Below are 6,989 nucleotides of genomic sequence, written 5' to 3'. Positions count from 1 at the left end.
TAAAGCTGGAGAAAAAAGTAATGTTGCATATTTATTGCACAATAAGTTGTATTTCTAAAAAGTTCTTAATTCAGCTGACACTCTGACATTCCTACCTTTGTTGTACAGTAGTTGGAGGGGCCTACAAGATTGGGGGCTTTCGTTAAAATGTGCTATGAGCTCTGCCTTGTTTATACATGCATGTGATGCCACAACACATGTACAAAGGGGTGGAGCTGTATTGTGACACTGTTGTCATAATTTGCCGCCCCCTCCCCTTTGTGGTCACCTGTGTGTGTAATTATTCCAGTTTTTCAATAATCAAAAAGCTATAGCAAAGCTCCTATTTCCAAGGATATTATATTTGAAATGGCAGCTATTAATGGAAAAGTTTTAATGTGCCAAGGAAGGTTGATCAGAGAAACATTATCTCCTGCATTTGGAGCAGGAGTAATTTGTAATTCTTGGTCAGATTTTATATGTAGGATATATCTGAAGTAGTATGCATTCTTTTGTTACTCAAGAAATGTCCTTGGGCTTTGAATAGTGTGCCATGGGCTACACCTTAAAAGTGGATTCACAAGAAGTAGAAGGGACAGGACAAAACTAAATGTAACTTAAATTGAATTTATATTCTAGTAAATTCAGTTTTTAGAATGATTCATCTGAGTTTAGAAACAAGATAGAAAATAGAGAGCAAAATGCATATAAATAAAATAAATAATTGACACACACAAAGCATGGCCATTAAGTATTATTTACAAACATCACTGACTGGCAGTCTGCTGTAACCTCTTGCCATTTTATCTACTTCACATGACACAGTTACCATGACAATCGAAAGAGGCCATTTATGTGAAAGCACAACATGGAAGGGATTAGATTAATAAATAGCTCCAGGAAAGGTGTCAGACTAGAAGAAAAGGTCTCAAAGTGATATAAAAGAGGTGGGTTTTTGCCCAGACAACTCAATTACCCCCAACTGTGGTGTTTTGTAAACCAGCCTGACTTTCAAAAACTTTCATCTTTTTTCCCCTGCCTCATCAGAAAAAGCAGCCTTGAAAATCTCACCTAGGATTGTATAACAGGGCCATACTTGTGAATGGGCTTAGATCTGGTGGTGCTCACAGCCAAACGTCTCCGCTCACATAACACACTTAATTTGGTCAGATGACCTAGTACAAAATACTAAGCTTACTTAGTGTTAATCTTGGTTCTATTTTTTCTGACCAGAATCTGGTTAGCTTGATTCCTTATATATTGTGCAAACCTAAAAATTGGATTAATTCAATAAGCAGGTTAAACACAATCATTAGATATCACAGTGCTTCAGGGCAGAACCCACGCCCCCCACACACTGCCAGACAGCAAGACTGCCATATGATGTTTGGCTATAAATACCTACATAGACTTGTCCACTGAGTCACCAACCGTCAAATTCAATTTGGGGGAGATCTTACAGGTTTTGCATATAATGTGAATTATAATGTATCCTATTTTCGTCAAAGTTATATTCAAACCCATCCCAAGAACAATCCAGAACATGAAAACATAGGTTGCTTCTTTATGAATGTTAGCACTTTTTAATCATGACATTTCATTAATTAATTAATTTCATTAAGTCATGATCAGAATTCATAATTCTTCTCAGTTGTGTTTTACTTATTTCTTTTTTAGTGTTGGCAGAAGAAACAAAACAAATGGAAAATTGGCATTACAAACCATGATTACTTTGTTCCTAAGGAAGATTGACTTGGTTTGTTCCTGCCTTAGCAGATTAAAACAATGTCTGGCATAAAAATACTGCCATTTCCTTGTAAAGAAGTAATAGTAAATAAGACCATTATGTCCAGACTCTAAAATTGCCTAATTATGCACATATATTCTAAACATATTTGAAATACATGAAAGAGAATTCTTTTCTTCTTCATCATCACTAATCAAGATACAAGAACTGCTGCTACTTATGGTAGGTAACATGAGCATCTGAGGAGAACTGATGTGATCATAACTGATTATTACCCCATTTTTCTGTGACACAATAAAGAATAAAGTTCTAACTACTGGTACATGAGAAAGTAGTTATTACAGAAATTGAAGCCTCCACTGACGTCATTGCTTCTATGGCTACTCTGGAAAGTGGATTGTGAGTTTGTGAGATCCAGGCAACAGCTATTATCATGCTGCTTGCACTTATGAGATTTCTCAGTTCTACCATATGATTGCTGAATCAGGGAACTGCAGTCCAGGAGCAAAACCCATAGAAAGTTTCTTTGTTCCCCTGGGCCTTAATTAATTAGGCTCCCCCCTGTAACTGGAGGAACAGATGGAAGGTGTGAACAACCCACAGATTCTCTGAACTCTGCAATACCAACGTCCTCCTATATGCCTGCTATATGAAGCATTTACACATTAAATGCTACAACATATATAGTTTCATGTAAACAGGTTACTCTTTTTAGCCTAGATCATTTTATTACATTGGTATCCAGATGCCAGTATAGATAGGAATGTAAATGACTTAGTAATTATAACTAGATATGGAGGTGATAAATACAACATCGTGCTTTATACTGACATTACTCACAGTAATTAATTCTGATCATCATGGCCAGGGAGAATAGCTGTAAAGCAGAAATTCAGCTCCTTATGATCCTAAAATCCTTTCATACCACCTTGTTTTCTTTTCTTTGAAATAATGCTTGAAGTTGTTGCAGCCCTGGCTTTGGCAGAAAATTTTTAAGAACTGGAGCTTCCTTTTGCCATCTGGCTACTTCTCTGTAGACCAGCCTTTTCAAATCTGGTGTCTTCTGGAGATAATGGCCACGCTAGCTGGGAGTGATCGGACATAATCCCAGTATATCTGGAGCGCTCCCAGGTTAGAGAGGCATGGTTGACAACCCCTACAGTAGTCCTCAACATAGCCCTCCACATAAAAGTTTGAGTCCAAGTTATTTGTTCCTCTCACCATATCTTTTCTGGTTCTGCTGTTGCTCCCTTGCCTCTTATGCTACACCATACCAAGTTCATAAGGAAAAGAGACACTTACAGGCTCAAGTAAAGGTGGACACCTCTGAGTGCTGCTGGGAACATTGACAATTGTAACTCAGCTGCCTTCAGGAACACTTCAGTCTGCTGCACAAGAGCTTTGTGAATTATCAGTGAGTCTCTGTAAGAGGTAGCATTATATTGCAGCCCCAGGAGGTTCTCAGTTTCTTTGGCTAACAAAGGAAATCAACCAACCTGAGCAGAGGAACAGATGGAGTGAATGCTGGGAGGAGCTGCGGGCCTATACAGTCTCCTTTAATCAGGTTGCAGCTGAGTCCTCCCTTCTCTGCGCCCCCTCCTGGCAGCATCCAAGGGCTGCAGCCAATGTAGCCAGAAGTCGGACCAACCCAAAAAAGCCACAGAATGGGGACAAACAGGGCTGTGAAATACTGGACATATTTACCACAATCCTGCTAAAGTTAATTAAGATAAGGAGGTAAATTTTAAGTATCTCCTTGTTTTACAAGCCTGATCTCTAGGAGTGCGTTGTTGTAGGAAAGTGAAGTATTTTCTGTATCTTTCTAGAAGATTAGGTTATTGGTTGTGTTAGGTAAGCAGGGAAAAAATTGAATCTGGAAGAAACCACATTGACAGTTTAGAGCTGGATAGCAGAAGCAATTGTTTTGGCATGGGAAATATTTCCTATATTACCATCAGTGTTGTTGAATTAGCATGCCCATTTGTTAGCTATCACCTTTGACTAACATTTATTGCAAAAGCTCCAGTTCCATGCCAAGCATATGTTTGTTTGTTGTGTGTGTGTATGCATGCATTCATGCATGTTGCACCAAAGCAACACAGGGAGCTTCCAAATGGAATATCCTAGCAATCCCAAATGAATAAACACTTATACCTATTTTATCTTTCTACCTTAACAGCATTTCTGTGATAAGAGAAAAGCCAGCAACACTGATGATAAAATATGGGAAGGCTGTAGAGGAAAGGCCAAGGACTTTGTAACACCTAGCCCTCCTTGATTGATCTCAAAAAGCAAAGCAGGATTAGATCTGGTTAGCACTTAAATGAGAGACCACTATGCAAGCTGATTGGAGAATTCTGGGAGTTGGAGTCCACGCATCTTAAAGTTGTCAGGGTTGAGAAACACTGTTTTAACTGTTTATACAGTATACTCAATTATTGGAGGAGAACACATTAAGCTAGGGAGGCCAAGGTACATCATAAAACAAGCAAAAATAGGCGAATTTTGCTATATTTTGTATATGTTAATGTATACAATATATATAAATGTGGTGAAAGAAATTAGAAAGAGTCAGAGTTGGTTAGCTTTCTCAGGTGTTAACTTTGGTTGAACAATTTCAGGTCAAGAAGCAATGCCCTTTTAAAATTCCTCATCTAAGCCACACTTGGACTGGAGAGCCCTTCAAAGAGTAGGCTGTCTTATGACAGATGTTCAGAGACCTCCAGTTTTCTCCCTAAAGGACACATGGCCATCCTACTAAAATCACCTTTGTTAACATGCCTTTGCTTGGAAACCAGAAATCAGATAATGAATTATAGTGCCACAGGAAATTAAATGTTTATAGAACTGGTTACACAAACATATTTTTCCCTGATACAAGTTTGCCTAGGATTAATAAAACATGTAAGAGATATTAGATTTTACTGAAGCAGGCAAATAGGCAAATAAAACCTTATTTTATCTGCGCTTGCTTTCAGGGCCAGGATTTAGTTATTTAGATCTTTACTGTAGCTCTAAGTCCTGGGTGCAAAAACAGCAACCTGCAGGCTGGATGCAGCCTGCCAGCACATATTTTGCTCCTCTCAAATTCTTCTGGGCTGGGGAGATCATAAGTCTCAGTATGCCTCACAAAGCATGGTGCAATTTACAAAGCTGGTGTAGAATTTTTCATCTACACTTCATGTAAGACTATGATTTCATATAAATTTTATAACTTCAGCATCAAGTCAGCTTGATCATTCAGTTGCCTAATAATTGCCTAATACCCAAGGGATCTACAGGTTGCTGGTTGATGGCCCAGCAAGTTTTTCTCCAGACAGGTACCATCCCTTTACTTCACCAGAATTGAGAGAAACTCCCTGTCTCAGGACTGGGAAGATAAACCATTGATTTATGATCTGCTCAAGATGGAAGATAAACTGGGAACTTCTAGGGAAGAAATGGTGAACTGAAGATGGCTCCACTAGAAGGCAAGTAGACTAGCTCTTTGTAATTCCTCTCTGGACAAGGAGAGGACTTGAGATCACCCACAAGTGCTCCATACAGTTGCTTCTCATGAGAAGACTCCAAGACAGCATTTTCCGGCAGGTTTAGAGCTCTGGGAGATGAGGGAATAATCATCTTTTTGCTCAAACCATGGTTGGCACCTTCAAAAGGCCACTGGGTTTGCATACTTCCTTTTTCTAATCACTTCCAGAAATTGCTTGTTAACTGCTTTTCAGCTATTAGGAATATCTGGATCGATATGTTTTACAGCACTGGGTGAGTTTTCTTCAGTCTTTAGTGGAAGAAGTTTTAAATACTTTAATACTTTAAATAAATATGACCTGGGGGATGGCTGGCCCCTTGAAGATGCTCCCTGAGTTTATTAACACCTAATTAACATCAGTGTCTTGGAAGTATCATAAAGGAAGTTTGATTTTTAGCATATTTTAATTAATTTTTATCTATTTTAATTAATGTTTATTCTATTTTTACTGTAAACCTCCCAGTGTCACCCCACAGAGATAGGCAGTGACAAATTTGAAATATAAATAAATAAATAAATAAATAAATAAATAAATAAATAAATAAATAAATAAATCTTTAGCGAAAGACGTTTTAAATACAAGTTTAAGGATCTAAAAGATTATTTTGGAATAAACAGCGAAAGGGTGATTAGAACTTTGATTTTGGAAAGTTACAAACGGACTAAGGATCCAGATGGATTTGAAATAAGATTTTGGAATTATAAGAATCCTTCTCATTGGAAAATGCTTTTGTTTTGGATTCTCTTTTAAAAAAAGATGATAGGATGAGACTTTGAAGGTAGGACACTAGAGGGAACCAGAAGGAACTGAAGATACAATTAAAGGAGAAGAACACTTAAATTTGATGTACTAATACAGAACGGAGCAAAATATTTTATCATTGGACATATTGAAGGATATTTTTGAACAGTGGACCAGAAGTTAATTTTAAGAGTGTCTGCCTATATAGATAGACTGTGTTTAAAAGATGTTATGGAAGAGGAACAAATTTTACTGGGCAAGACTGAGACTGATCTGAAAGTGGATTTAAAAATGACAGGCTACAAGAATGATATGGAAAAAGATGCTACACTGGATATACAAATGAAACTGGCTGATGTCTTAATAATTAAAAGGGATATACAAATAACAAGCCAAAAGAGTGACCTGGATAACTTTCCTATATTGGATTTACAAAAGAGACTTGTTAAAGCTTTGAAGAATTTTGTGAGAAGGGACAAAGAAAAGATGAAAAGAAATCAAGTTCTAGGACATTATTTGAAGGGACTAAAGATCAAGATTGTTGAAAGTAAAAGGAAGGAATATAAAGTTGTTTTTTTTTATCAAGGTTAAAATAGATATGTTATCTCTGGTAACCCTTAATCAGGGTTACCTGATTAGGACTTTTGCTGATCAGGACTTTTGCTGATCAGGACTGAAATGAGAAGGTTTTAAGGATTTGTTTATAGATAAGAGATGAGATACAGGAAGAAGAGCTCATTTGTTGTATTTTAAGAGAAGGTGATGAGCTACTAAAATTGTTTATATTTGTGATGAAGGAGGAAGTCATTTCTTTATATATTTATTTTCTTTTTCTATACTCTATTCTTATTTTTTCTTTCTCCATTTTTTTCTTTTCTGTACTATTTTTTCTTTTTTCTTTTAATTTGTATTAGTTTTTATCTTTTTAATTTTTAATTTCATTTTTAATTTCATAAAAATACTACAGAAAAAAGACTGAAGATAAGCTGCTT

The sequence above is a fragment of the Python bivittatus genome, unplaced genomic scaffold (assembly GCF_059951505.1).
Source record: "Python bivittatus isolate LINGU-HERP-01145 unplaced genomic scaffold, Pbiv_v1 ctg000700_np1212, whole genome shotgun sequence".
Classification (NCBI taxonomy): Eukaryota; Metazoa; Chordata; class Lepidosauria; order Squamata; family Pythonidae; genus Python; species Python bivittatus.
Note: the sequence above shows the minus strand (reverse complement) of the source record.